The sequence below is a fragment of the Drosophila mojavensis genome, unplaced genomic scaffold, assembly GCF_018153725.1.
Source record: "Drosophila mojavensis isolate 15081-1352.22 unplaced genomic scaffold, ASM1815372v1 contig_74, whole genome shotgun sequence".
NCBI lineage: Eukaryota > Metazoa > Arthropoda > Insecta > Diptera > Drosophilidae > Drosophila > Drosophila mojavensis.
The window spans coordinates 8,408,000-8,423,575 of NW_025318899.1; positions in this window are offsets into that span (position 1 = coordinate 8,408,000).

Genomic DNA, 15,576 nt, shown 5'->3' on the forward strand with positions numbered 1-15,576 from the left:
TATAAGCGCGATAAAGGTCCCCAGGAGCAAACTTATCCGCATCCTTATTCGCATCCGCAGCCACCTCCACCTCCGTATTCCTTTTTTTGAATATCCAAGCTTAAAGCAAAAAAGGGCCTGTCATGTGTGTGCGTCTGGGTCGCGGACAAATGCATAATTTGGCATACGGAATTATGGGCGGGAATGGAGACTCTTCTAGGCAGCATCCAATTTCCTGGGTGATTTATTTCTTTTTGGCCAAAGTTGACACAGCTCTTGACTTGGACTTGGCCCCGGATTATTGCTTTGTGTCTAAGCATGAAAAGAGCCTCGGGAGATGGGCGAATGCTGAATGAATGAGTAGGAAAAAAGTTGACAGTCTTGCGTAATCTATAGTGTGTTCATGCAAAGCAGGTTTTCGTTTATGTATTTATGTATATATTTATGTGATGACAAATATGACCAGCCCACACCGGGTCGGCCGATTGTGTGTGTGTGTGCTGCTGAGTCTACATTGGACTTAAAGTATTTATGCCAAAGTTTTGCTGATTGCACTCGAACAGTGGATGGCGCACCAAAAGCCCTACCCCAAGAGCCTCTTCTCATAATGCTACTGCCACGTGCTGCACTTGACTAACGCGCTGTCAAGAAGAGATTCGTATAAATAATACAGATCATGACCAGTCGAAAAAATTCAAATTGGCCCACGCTGTAAACACGCACCCAAATGCCGAGCCTCAAACCCCGAAACCCAATTCCAAAACCCCAAGCATCATTTACGCCCTACAAATTGATTTTACCACGCCGAACGCTCAGCGCTCGGCCGTAAGTTAGTTAGCCTGTAAATGTCGGTATCGCAGGCACTTATTAGGGACTTGGGTCTGGCAGCCACAGCTTCATGCATTGAGTAAGCAATGGCTTTCACTTGCGTTTTCGCCTTTATCATGATTTTTTCCTGTTTTCCGCCTTCGCTTTCCGTTTGGAATGACTCCTCCGCTCTGCTTCTGTCCGTTTCCATTTACTCACATTCCGGCACAAGCGCTGCTCATTTTCTTAAGTATTTGAACATATTTTTATTCTACCCAGGCGAGGCTCTACTTTGTTTTCATTTGTCGGTTCCGTTGGGTTGCTTCTTATTCTTTTATTTCTCAAGATTCCAACTACTTTATTTGGATAACAGTTAGTTTGAAGTGCCGCCCAGCTTTAAGACCCATGCTAAACATAAGCAGAAAATATAGTCTAAGTAAACAAGCTTACCCTTGCCCAATTCGCAAACGGTGGCTTAAGATTTATTTACGTGCTTTATTTTCTTCTTCTTCTTTTTACACAGAGTGCTTGGTAAAAAGTCAAATTAAGCTCACGCATGGCGTACAAATTATTAAAAACTTCAATTACCCGCAGAGACCTTATATATAGCCGTTGGTGTGGATACCTACATCGTGCCGTACATTATTCCACACGTGTAAACACGTTCCGTGCTTCAATATAACGTAATATTAATCGAAAGCAATGAAGTCTGTAGCCTATACATGTACTAAATCTGTTAAATTTGTTAGATGCAGTTCTAAGTCAGTTCAGTTTCAAGAAAAGAGAAACATGCATGTAAATAAAAGGTCTGCTCACCTTCTCTTTCTCTCTCCGTCTCTCTGTCTCTCTTTCGCTCATTCACTCACTCACTCTTTTATTATTTTTATACCCTGAACCCATTTTCAATGGGAAATCAGGGTATAATGGTTTTGTTGAAATGTATGTAACAGGCAGAAGGAGGCGTGGCAGACCCCACAAAGTATATATATTCTTGATCAGGGCGACGAGCTGAGTTGATTTGGCCCTGTCCGTCTGTCTGTCCGTCTGTCCGTCTGTCCGTCTGTCCGTCTGTCCGTCTGTCCGTCCGTCCGTCTGTCCGTCTGTCCGTATGTATGAACGCGTCGATTTCAGAAGATATAAGAGCTAGAGACTTCAAATTTTTTTTAAAATGTCCGTAATTACAGCGCGCATATCAAGTTTATCATTAAAAATCGATAACTCATACCGATCTTTTTTTATCGATAAAAAACCTTATCGAAAACCAGTTATATAATTATATCTTCTACACCTTTATTGCTAGAGTCTCCAAATTTTTAATGTATGCTTATATGCAATTTATACAATTTCGGTTTTTGTTAAAATGTACCCCCACCTCTAAATTCACCCCCTCACCCTCACTTTTGTAAAAAGCGTATTTCAAATACTAGAGACTTGTGCTTTGGCAATTACATGCATATTCATGTTATAATCATAATCTAAAAGTTTCATGAAGATCGTACGTCCATAAAAAAAGTTATTAAACAATTAAGTTCTCATAGTAAGCGCACACTGCAGCCCATGCGTGTGTATGTGTGTGTATGTGTTTGTGTATGTGAGTGTGTGTATGCGTTTGTGTCTGTATGCGTGTGTGTGTATGTATGCCTGTGTGTGCGTACGTGCGTGTGTGTGTGTGTGCGTGTTTCTTGTGTAAGCTGAAAGACGCGAAAAATTATTGAAATATCTATTGCTCCAAGGGTTCAGGGGATCTCGTAGTCGAGCAGTCTCGACTAGAGCTTTCTTACTTGTTTATGCTTTAAGTTAAAGAAGCCAAGAGAAGAATGAAATGCAGCCGCAACAATTGACGACTCAGTCGATCTGAGGAAATTGCTATATGAAGCAGAGAGCTCGTAAAGTATATCAGGATATACTGTATGTCATTTTTATTATGCGTGCTCTGAAGTGCTATGGTAAATTTAATTACATTTTCTCAAAACCTTATGTGCTAACTGCATAAAGCTAAAAAAAAGTGTCACAAACAAAACGAATCTCCTGATGTCATCTCAGCCCGTCTTTTTAACACAATTAAACATTTAATAGCTTAATGACACTCACGTAATTAAAACGGGGAGCTCCAACTTCCACGCATGCTTCTTAGTCTTATACAGATCAAAAGTCTGATGAAACTTTCCACAAGGCTGTGCGATAAGTATGTATATGTCTATTGAAAACAAAATCTAAAAATATTTTATTCTTTTTAGCATATTCTTTTTCAGGAATATTCTACGTCAGACATTCCAGATTCTGGCCATTTTGGTATTATAATTTGTTACTTTACGGCTTCACAGTTTATTAAATGACGCGTGTGCTAATAAATACATTTGGGTAACCGACTGTCAAGTGCTAATTAAGCATTTCTGAGGCCCGTCAAATGAAGTCGTCATAAATGCCGGCTAATAACATTTCTGAGTCATTCACAGAGCACATGGAGTGCGTGCTTGGATTGCAAGTGCCTTGCTTATGTCGCAACCGAAAGTGAACTTTAAATGATGCCTCAATACAGACGTAAACAACGTGTACGGCATTTCCTTTTATGGGGCCTGGACTGTGGCAGTCGGCCAATCAACCCTCTGAATATGTCAAACTTACCCAAATCAGTGAATAAACGGCAAATGCGACGGCACGTCGACTAAATTGACAATTCGCATTCATAATTTTTGTCTGTGCACCGGCTGTGACCCGTTGACCTTTTTCGAAAACAAAAGGGTTCTTTAGCCTCATCTAGGCAGGCGAAAGCAAATTTATCATGTAAACCCATTTCAAGGACATTCTGTTTGAGCGGAATTGACGGAATTGATTTTGATACCTTAGTGGGTTTGCGGATTAAGCTGTCCTTGGTGTAGCGTAATCAAATCCAGCTGGCAAATCAATTTTAACTAAAGCACATAGTTGCAAATTAACACGTTCCCATAACAACGACAACGACAACAACAACAGCAGCAACAACAACAGCTGCGATGACAGCACACTGGATTGTCGTTATTCACTTTGCTCATTAATCATACGCCCCGTGTTTAAACTGTGATCAAGCATATTGAATTTATATTGAATGGAGTACAAACAACCAAGAACCAAAGCCCCAAATGCGCAGCTTTCGATGCAGAGCACATGCCACCCATTTGCCTGTCGTGCCGTTTGAGTTAAGAGCTTTCTCACCTGCCACGCACAGAGCCTGGCATACGAGCGCTGTTAAATGAACTTCAGCTCTGAATCAGCCCTGTGTTTTGCTTTCTTTTGCGTCGCATGGTCGTTTCCATTCATTGTCCTCGCTGTCAAAGTCGCAATCGAATACAAAAGAAAATAACAAATACTTCAGCACACGCCGAAAAGGTGGCCAAGCTCTTAACATACAGACGACAAAATGCCAGTCTGCTGCCTTAGGCCAGAAGTCTACAGATGAACAATATTTTCGTATCGCTCGTATGTTTCCTTTTCGCTCAAACCATTCTGGGAATTGCGGAAACTTGTTGAGGCATTAAAAGATAACAGATCTAAAGTGAATGTTGACGCAGGCCATATTCAAGCTCCTGGAACTGAAAATGACCCAGATTCTCAGATTACCTGTGCGTAATTAGGGGCCACTTGTCCGTCAAGCGGCGACTCAATGCGGCACACTTAGCGTCGCCCCGAACTCAAGCAGTTTATGGCTCAATAATAAATAACAATTATTTAGCGCGCCTTAATGATGGTCTTGTCTTCTGCCCCCGGCCTCAGAGACACAGTTCGTCAATTAGGGAACATTAATAGTCAGCCGCCGAACTATATGTATTAATTAAGGAAAAACGTGAATGGCAGTCGCAGTCGCTGTCGCATTGTAGATTGCTGGTGTCCACGAAATTTGGTGGCATGTGGTCATGTGGCACTCGACATTATTTTTGTATGGGTGCGGCCTAAGCTATGGTCATTGTGTTGCACACGTGGGGCGTGGCAGGGCAGCCGAGGGGAGGGGAGGGGAGGGCATACATAATTTAATGCGTGCAATAGTTACACAAAGCCAAGTATGAGAGACAAACATGGTTACCTAAAATAATGCCACTTTTACTTTCACTTTCACTTCCAGTTTCAGCTCCTGCCTTACTCTCAGAGGGAGCATTCAATGAAAGGCCAAATGAATAAAGAATTGGCTGCGACAGCAGTAAACCATTTGCCAAACTACAATCCCAGCCTGGGCAGGCTTTGTTGCTCCACTTCCCGGTCGGGCATTTATATGCTCAATTATTGAACAGCTATCTGGGCCTGCTTTATCGCCAACGCCACGTTGGGTGCGTATTGATTTTCTGCCCAAATGGATTCTTTCTCCCCGTTGTTTTCTTTTCTATTTCCATTTCTTTGAGGTTTTTGGCCAACTAACGCAACAATTTCGAGCATCTTAAGCGGCGCTAGATGGAGTCGTGTGTATGCCATGGCCTCTATTGTGGCAAGCTATCGAGGCTAGAATATGATGCGGCACGCATCACGTGCTGCCCAATGTGGCGCAAATCGTGCGACAATGGGCGAGCCAGGGCTAAAATGGGCATCGCAACCAAATACAACTAACAAAAGCAACAGCTGACGAGTGAAAAGTTTTAGTAAAAACAACGGGAAGGCAGCACAGGCAAGTGCAAATTAAATTTTATCGGCTCACAGACAAAACTAATATCAAGCACGAATCTCTAGCTGCAGGATGCTAGGGACTATAAGCTGTCGCTTATCCTGGCTCAAAGAAGCTCAGGAAGTACGCAGAGATTTAAATTTTTAACATGTTTGAAGTTAGGTAATAATAAGGCATGCAATAATATAAATAAACATATATAGACGTCACACATGCCAGGGATTATGTACATATTTAGGTTTCGGGATGGAATAGCTACCCTCCGTGATTGCGAGTCCCACGCATTTAATATTCTTATTCTCTGCAAATACGATTTTCCCCTAAGAAGCAGCGGACAATGCAACAAACGCTCCTAATGCGCTTAAAGTCAGTTCAGTTCTGTAGAGCTGAATGAAAAGATTAAATTAGCAACAACAAAAGGATTGCGGAGTCATCAGATTCGAAGGAAAGTAGCCAAGATCTCAGAAACCGAAAGTGGGTTCTAGTCGAACGATGCTCGGCAGGTGAGCTCAAGTATCAGGTCAAGAGTGAAACACGAGCATGTGATAACTGGATGATGCCACACGACATGAATGTGCAAGTATAAGCTGCTTTCGAAAGACAACAAGTTGAAGGACAACTGGTTTTCAATAAGCCATTGCTTTTGAGCTTAGGTCCGGCCAAACTTTCCCACTTAACCAATCGCGTCAACATAAATGTTTACAGTTCGGATTCCCCCAAGTGGATAAGACTGAGCTGATAAACTTTTACATCGACCTAAACCCAAATACTTTAGCTGGCTGAACTGCCGGTACGTTAAGATTTAAAGCCATGATTTAGAAGGGCCACTGCCCGCAGCATCTGACAGAAGAGCAAATAAATCAATTGAAAACCACTTAAATTACGCTTTGCCGAATCAAATCAAACTGATATCAAAGAAATGGCTGAGAAAAGAAAATAAATTAATGACGTTTTTTTCAAATAAATCCTGCAGCAAAATAAGCTCCAGTGCTCCTTTGTATCAATCTAACAGCCACCACTAGGGGATGGTAGCGACTGCACCAACGCTTAGAAAATTAAACACGCAACGAAACTGGCCAAAATAAATAGAATACATCAGTGAATTGAATGCTCGTCTACTATGTAAGGCTTGCCCAAAACCGTGGGCTCTGGTCAACCACACGCCACTCACCATATGCCATTCAAATCAGGGTAATCGAGATCTCAACACATTTTTTTTTGCCCTTTGATCGTTGGTTTCGTTAATGAGCTTGTTTACGTGCAAACTACAGCATGGAAATTGGGAATAACGATAACTGAACAAAGGCAAAGCCGAGGAGCGGCGACCCATACATACCCATACACATAGTACTTTAGCACCTGCAAAGGTGTTAAATCAAAACACGCTGCCAGCCAAGAAAATAAACACACTAATAAAACACTTTTCGGTCAGCTAAGCTAAAACGACGCAGCTCGGCCCAGGGCAGCCATTAAATCCAACGAATAGCAGCGCATACTTAATGTGCTCGTATGGGTGGTGGCCCTATGTCTATATTTGTATGAGTGTTTACGTGCGTCGGTAAATAGTGAGCATTGATTGCAATGAAGGTTCCATTATTTGTGTACCATCCGACAGCGGAAAAGCACCCTAGACAAAGGACTCGCATCCTGGGAGCAGCCTTACAATCAAATTGACTCGAGTAGCTGGTGAGAAACACAGCTATTGAAATATATGTAGGATTATCATGTGTATATCGTATGTAGAAATCAATTTTGTCTGCATACTCTGCAAATGGCTAAATTCCTAGCTGTGACAAGGTGTGTGAGTGAGATTTCTTTAAGAGCTGGGCGGCGCCTTGAACTGCAGGCCGGTTCAAGGAACCTGAGTTCAAATTCAAGAACACAAAAAGAAAACAGCTAGTCAGACTCAGTCGACCAGCAGATATTGCCAATGTGGTATCAAGGAGTTAAAGTCATTTTAGACTGGATGGCCATTTTTTACGACTGAGAAGGAAAACTTTTTTGCATCAGATTTAACGATTATGGAGATAGATAGGATAGTCCGTAGTCAGCAGTCCGTTAACATTTAAAAAGTTACTTAGATTTAAAAAAAAAAAAAACGCCAATCCTTTCAGCCGTTACAAACACAGTACTTGCCACATCATTATACCCTATTCTTTCTCTTAGCCCAATGGGTTTGGGATATTAAGAAAACTATAAGATATTTATTTATGTATTCAATTGTGCGAATGTAATTCGAGATATTATTATATATTATGGGCTATTATGCAATTAGCCGTAGGCATTAGATATTATACTCAAGTGGCAGCAACAAGCGGATTTAGGATTTGCCTGCTTTAATCTTCTGGTTGAAGTACTTACGCTTTATTCAAACTATTATTTGAATAACACATAGTTAAACAAACCCATTAGGACAGATTTCAGACACGCCATCGCGCGCTCCAAAGTATGCTATACAAGCAAATATTTGTCAGCCATTTGGGATGGTTGGCATTAATAACAGAAGTTGTCAGGACCATGAAAAGACATTCGTCAGCTGACAAAACAACGAGCCGCAGGGAGTTCCACCCGTGACTGGTTAGGATTTAAGGTAAACAGGTGCGCGGAACAAAGCCAAGTAAAACATGTTGTTTATGCTGTTGCTCTGCTGTTATTTATGTTGTTCATCGGCGGGCTCTTGATGTTGCTGTTGAACTTGTGGACTTGCTTAAACAATTTGTTGTGTTTGAATTTGTGTTTCTTGTGAGGAGGCCAGAGGAGGAGCAAAAGAAAAAGACAAACACCGTGGTGGTTGGCGGTTTGTCAAAAGGGTCGAATACCCCGTTCGCACATGCGAATCTGATTATTCAACGAAAACTGTGGGTAGGACATGGTGAGTTCTTTGGAATGTTCATTTAAGTCCAGACAGCTGTTGGCACTTCTTTGCCAACAAATATATATAAACATACATTTATATGTATGTGCCCTTATAGCTGATGATATATGGGTTTATACCAAGGGCCGAACGGTCGCCGCAAGCCATTTTGATTAGCACCTCAAAGCCAATTAGGCAAACACATAAATAAGCCAACAAATGCGCACGAATGTAAAATGCCAGAAATACGGGAGCAACAAAACGAGCAAGATAATATAATATTTAGTGCTGTGATTTAATTAATGGAATGCGGACTCTGGCGCTGTTGGTGCTGTCCCTTCGGTTAAGCCCCCTATTTATGCCCATTGCTTAATTATTAAGAAGTTATGCAGAATTTAAACATTTATTGCAAATAAAAAGGCGACAACGTGACGCATACTAAGTAGCAATAGCAACAGTAGCAGCAGCAAAAGAAGCAGCAGCAGCCTGACCACGCTTGACCACGCCATCTTTTCAGTTTACCCATTGGACATTGGGATTGGGCTTTTACGAGCTCGGCGAGTGTTTCGGTATTTGGTCAAGTGTGGCGCCTCCGACATCCGCATTTTATTAGCTTGGCCGGTCATAAATATTTTATGCGTTATAAAAATGTAGGCAATACGTAGGCAAGTCACTTGGTTAAAGCCACTTCTGGTAATTAGTGGCATTCAGTTAAAAAGCTAATAAATACATTCTGGCCGCCTGCAAGCGCTGTGGGCGTGATTAATGCTCCGGCCACTCATTTAATGTCAAAGACAATGCTAATTGCTAATTAAATAAACCAAACCACAACAATTAATAACATTTATTAATTGTGCCAGCTGAAATGGAAAAATACTGCGCCTGCAGTGCCTTCAAGTGTGGCCAGGACAACTGAATTAAAGGCCCCAACAACGTCTACGACGCAACTTTTTATTTATATGCATATTTATATTAGACGGGAAGCTCGAATGTGAAATTAAAAGAAATGAAATGCCTTGAAGAAACTTTTCAGGGCCACGTGACTCGCATGGAAATAATTTTCCGCTTCTGCATGCGACTTTTAAGTTTGCCTTCGCCCCCATGCCCTGTCGCATATTTGCTTGTAATGAAAATTTTTTTAAATAATTTTGTTACTTGTCTTAAAGTGCAGCAATTTAATATTGACTATTTTTTTTTTTTTTTTTTTTTTTTTTTGGGGAAATTTAAGATTGTTTTATTAAGGCATGTTAGCAGAAAAATTATTATTATTATTATGTCCTGTTGGATAGCAAAAGCATGTTGAACTAGCCCGTACAAGCAGATTGTGGACATTTTCGACTAACGAATATTATTTTACATTATTTTTGTAGCAAATTACTCAAGGGAACCTTATCCAAAAGCACACTGACATGGAACAGTTGCATACACATCGTATACGTAATATTCGTATTGCCATACCCCGACGATGGCCTGCGCCTTAAGTGCCTCTTGGAAGCATCTTCATTTATGGCACACAATTAAATTAAATTAAACGAAACAACCACATTGCCTTTGTTCCGGCTGGTTTTTGCTGTGCTCTTCTATGCGGAATTTAATGTGGATGGGCTCAAGTGTAGCCACAAATATTTGGCAAAGCTCGAGGTTCGCGTGACATCGGGTGATTAGTTAGGTTGCAAAACTACAGCCAGCCGTCAGCAACTAATCCCAATTCATTGTTGGCCTAATCTTGAGCAGAGGTGTGAGCCATACCCAAAAATTTGTTTCATATTTTCTCTGGCAAAAAAAAATCTTGGACTACACCTCCAGCTAGCCCGTTGAAATCGCTGCCTGAGCACATTCAGTTACCCTTGGCACATTAAAAGATTATTAGCCAGCACAATTGGCCTGTTATTAAGGTCTGTAAGTGTTGCAAATTCTGCAAAAGTCACAATTTCATAGTTAAGCAGCTTGGCATTCCCTGAAGGAATAGAAAATGTAAATGTCAGTATAGCAAACTTATATAGGACACGAGAAAGTCCTGCTTGCCCTTTTGCCAAATATCTAGAAATTGTTCCGAAATTTAATATGTATGCAGAAAAGTAAGCAGAAAGACTTTAAGCATTAACACATTTTTTTTTTTTTTGTCAACAGCTGCTTTCTTTCATTAACTATACATTCCGAGCTCGGTGTAAATGGGAAGTAATTGAGTTTTACGGTAGTAAATTAAATGAGAGTGTTCATTTGTCCTCACTCTAGGCTCCACGGCGCAGTGACTGCTTCAGCTTTAAATTGTTAAAGCCGAGCCTAATGAATGAGAGATAGGTGACTGGAGTAGGCTTAGCAGTTGACGCGTAGCCATAACTCGTCGCCGTACAGGCAGGAAGATGCTTCAACCACATACATACACACGCCAAATAAGAGAACTGTGTCTTCTCTTCGTCTTGCTAATTTGCCATAACTTTTAGCTAATGTCAGTTCCGCTTCAGCCATTCCGCCTGCCAACAGCACTTGGCTTCAACTTTTTCATTTCCACGTCCCATGCGAGCTGTGCAAATTGCTGCTTTGAAAAGTAAACTCTACAATTTCCATGCGTACATTTGCCACGCCCCGCCGCCTGAGTGCTGAGGCGACGACGTTTTATTGTGTACACGTGACACACAATTTTGCAATTGTCGCTGTCTTTGAAATTTGTTCGATGCGATAGTCCCCGACGGCGCGAAGTCTTGTTGTCCACAGCGGCGGCCGAACGTTAACTTTCGATTTTCGAGCTTCATTAAAAATGTTTAGTGCTTTATTTTCGTCAGCAGCCGCGCACCCTTAACCACGACCACGCCCATGGGCCGGCCAGAGCGCCCAGTGCTGCCTATTTCCGCAGCAGCAAGATGTAACTGCTTAGTTAATAATTTAGGCTGCCTTGTTGCGGCGATGCTTAAAGCTTAGCAAACAAACTACGTTGCTTTATGAGGCAGCAAATGACGATGCGTCGCGAGTGCTCGCTATCGACCCATTCGGCAGCAGGACATAGGTTCTGTCCTCTCCTATCCTGTCCTGTCTTGTTCTGTTCTGTTCTGTTCTGCTGTATCCGAGATACAAAAGGTTAGAGAGCGGCGCTGCCTCGACGCTTCGATGATGGTGGCAGTAAATAAAGGCACGTTTATGGACAGCCACTTAAGCGGACAGGGTAAGCTGGCCAAAAATACGCATGTAGTACACACAAGTGCACATCTATATACTCTCTCTCCCTCTCTCTATACATAATGTATTATATATGTGTTCATGTACTGTCGCATGTATAGCGGGCTAGATACACGCGCGGTATTTATGCGATAAACGCGTGTCAAATATAATTTTAGAAACATAATGCTACGCCTAGGAGTATGAAATACTGCACGCGGCATCGTGGAGGTTTCGGCCAGCATCAGAATAGCTGCTAAGGAAACTTTTCCGCCCTGTCAGTCGTTGAGAGAGATTGGCAGCTGTTTTAGGGCATTCCAGAGATTTCGAGCATAAGAATACCCCTATAGCGTTTGGGGTAGGCAAATTGTGAGCTCGCAGAGGAATGTTTATTTATTTTGTTTAAAGCGCTTCCTTGTTACGGTCCACTTTAACACGATGGGCAAAATATGCCAAATCACTTGGATGGCAATACGCCAAGTCAGCGCCACCCAATTAATTGCGGCTCAAAGTATTTAGAAGTTCATGTTGAGGCTTTAATTTTTCATAAGTCATTGGCCAATTTCGCCTTTAACACTTGACCGATACGCATACGCCGTGCTGTCCGGCATGCAGTAGACGAACAGTGTCCCGCGCCGGCACTATTCCTTCCAAAGTGTTGCGTGATAACTCGCCGCGATTGCGGTCACATTAAAGTTTCCGCACTGCGTTTGATTTAGGAGTACAATGCGTGGTCTGGAATTTGTAATTATGGCTGTGAACGCGTCGTGCTGACAGCTCAATGCGGCGGTAGCCTTTACGAGCTGCACAAGGTTTTTGGCGGAACCAGTTTGATTTATGTACCGAGGGCTCGGCCTGAAAGTGCGTGGTACATGCGTGCCATCAATTTTTAATTACCATGCCGGCCACAAAACTGAGTTATTGATGTAGGTCAGAGGACATGCAAGAACTGGACAGTCCAACCAATCGAGCAACTTTAGTGCGGAAAACGTTTTTCTAAGTCGAGCACTCGTGCGGAACTCAAAAGAGAGACCGAAACTTAATTCGAACTATTGTAGCATGGGAAAATATAATTTGCAACATTCCTTGGATTTGGTGATGGTTAAAGTCCTTACGCTACATATTTCTAGATAAAGCCAAAAATTCAGAGGGCACAATGAGTATTCAACTGCAGCTCCTCCTTACCCTAATAGCAATAATAGCTGCCTAATAGGATTAGCTTTGTATCGATTTGGTCCCTCATATCGCCCGTCCCCAGTTGGAAGTTAGCGCCCTGATCCAGCGCTAAGACTAAACAAGTGATAGAAAGGCTTATGGCATTCGTTTTGTTCAACGACAACAATCAAATTTTCGAGTGCTCATGAGTATGGAGCGTTCGAATTTCTGATGCGTAGAAAATTTGTCGTTTTATCGTTAACAAGTCCTCGAAAGCGGCTTAGAAAACAATTTCGTGACAATAAAAAGATTAAAATGCTGTTAAAAAAAACACCAAGGACAAACAATTGGTATGCATTTATAGGAGTGTGAGCTAAGCGGCTTTGCATGCTAAATACTTATACTTCGATGAGAGGCAAATCATGAAAAGAAAACAAATATAGCTGGCAGATGAGAAAGAGCAATTAGTCAGCCTATAGTGATTATTTGTCTTAAAATATTTTCCCAATGGCTGCGAGAAAAGTTTTTGCATATAATTTAAGCGTTAAACCTCAATTGTTACGGACGCATATGTTTCGTTCGTAAAAGCCATAAAGCCAAAGCACTCGCTGCCACACAACAAGGCATACAGAGTCATGTAGTCATTCAGCTATAGACATGTGTATTACACGTTTAAATTAAGCAGCAGCAGCAATTCGAAGCGATTTATGAAGGAGGCTCCAGACACACATGCGGAAAATGCGATAGGGCAACAGTTGTCTGAGCAGAGGAACAACAAAGTATATATATATATGCCATTGTGTCTCATAGTAGTGCTGAAAGCTGTCACGAGTGTCTGCCTGAGGACTCAGCTGAGCTGCGCACAATAATGAGAGTAAAGTTATTTGCGAATGAAAGGATTGTGATTGTGATTGTGATTGTGATGTTAGCATTAACAAAACTCTTCACTTAACCGCTTGTTAGTTTCCAAAACTTCCTGTCATTGTTAATCAAGTTTCAATAGAGAGTTTCTAAATGAGGACTTATCTGGATCAAGCAGCAGTGTTAGAAATTAAATAAGAATGTTGTGTTAGCTTTAACATTTTGCGACAAATACATAACGTCTAGTACCTAAGCGGCTGTCCAAATTGATGAACGACTGGCTCCAGACGCACTCAACAAACACTTTGGCACGCACGAATTCACCGTGGACCTTGGAAAAAGTTAATTGATTTAAACGACGGTAGCTCGCATGTGAAACTTAGCTCATTAAACGGCAAACCACACAGACGCACATGCTCATACATGCTGTAATAAAGTTGCTGAGTGTTTGACGCTGGGCGTGGCCAAATTTATTATATGCTGCATACTTTGAAGCACTTATTTACCGCCGAATACAAGTATCATGCTTGTATGGGTACATACTCAAGATTGTAGGTATGCCCACATAGCGGCAGTTAATTACCTCTTGAGGTGCCAAGCTATGGTGGTAATTACTCAGCGTCACTTGCACCAGAAGCTATATGTTAAGTATACGTGGCGTGGGCTGGCCAAAAATGAGATAAAATACTTGTATTCTAGTTTGATGCTAACACAAATTAAGCCTGTGTGGGTTCGCATCAAATCAACAATGTATAGAAAACGAGTGGCTAAGCAAAGCGTGCTAGACAAATAAATACTACCCACACCATGAGGGATTGTGTTTCAGCAATGGACAAAACCCTCAGTGATTGCAGTGTCTGAAATAAGCGAGTGAGTGCAAATTTAAATATTTGTCAGATTCAAAGTAAAAACGAAATATTTGAAATATATAAATCAAATTTATATAAATTTAATGTGAGTGCAGGCTCTATACAGGAAAAGTTTATTAAGTTATTGAAATTATCGGTCAATCACAATGTAAAAAAAAAAAAAAACCTTCATGTGCATCTCCATGCGTGGATGTAAATACCACAAATTGAACCAATGACGATACTATATGATTATAATTAAATTAATATACTGTGTATATGTGTATAGAGGCGACATCGATTGCCGCTACACTTAAAGAGCCAGCCATGAAATTGATTATAATTAAATTAATATACTGTGTATAGAGACGACATCGATTGCCGCTATACTTAAAGAGCCAACCAGTAAAACTATTTCCAAGTGAATAATCTCTTCAACTAGAGTGAGCAAACGCATTGTTATGAAAGAATAGGCAATGACATGCGTAAAATGTAATTAACAAATAGATTGATTGCCTGATGACATGTCGGGTCAAGAGCTGTATCAAAATGAACATGATGAACATAAAGACATTCCAGAATTAACTCAATTTACATTAAAGCACATATAATTAATTAAATACATGCATAGAAAAATATTTCGGTCGGTGCTTAATATATGCTGAGTATTAAGCTTAAAAAGAAAAATAATAATAATAGAGCAGCATTATTTGAAATAAAAACAAAGCTTTCTAGAGAAATTTCTCTATAAAAGCTAAATAGGACCTGATGAATGAAGCTTGAAAAAAATATTTACTTAAAGCTGCGTAGATTTCGTGTTTGCTGTCCAGCTCTGGAATATGGTATTCCAGCAGTGACATTCACATTTAAAATTAAAACAAAGTTACACTGTAATAAATTGAATTGCGAGTTTACGATTCGTAACCAAACTGCCCTTTTGGGGCAGACCGCAGTGGCTGTCATGCCCATTGAATCGCAATGGCATGCCGAATTCGCCGAATCGGGTCAAGGGGCATGGTCAATGGAACAGCCGCAACAGTTAAATGCAAAATGAAGAAATTAATATGCTGTGTGGCAAGTCAAAGGCCTTAAGCATTGCTCGGCCAAGCAGGACTCAAGCGCGCATTGAGGTAGACATTATTTCAATTATACGCCAATGCAATTGAGAGTCAAACGTGAGCTGCGTGAAAGTTCACGTATTTTGGGGCTAGCAGATAAGCCGACAATGTTTAATGGCGACAAGCACACGCACGTAACCGGCCGAAACAAAAGGAAAAGGAAAAACACGAAAA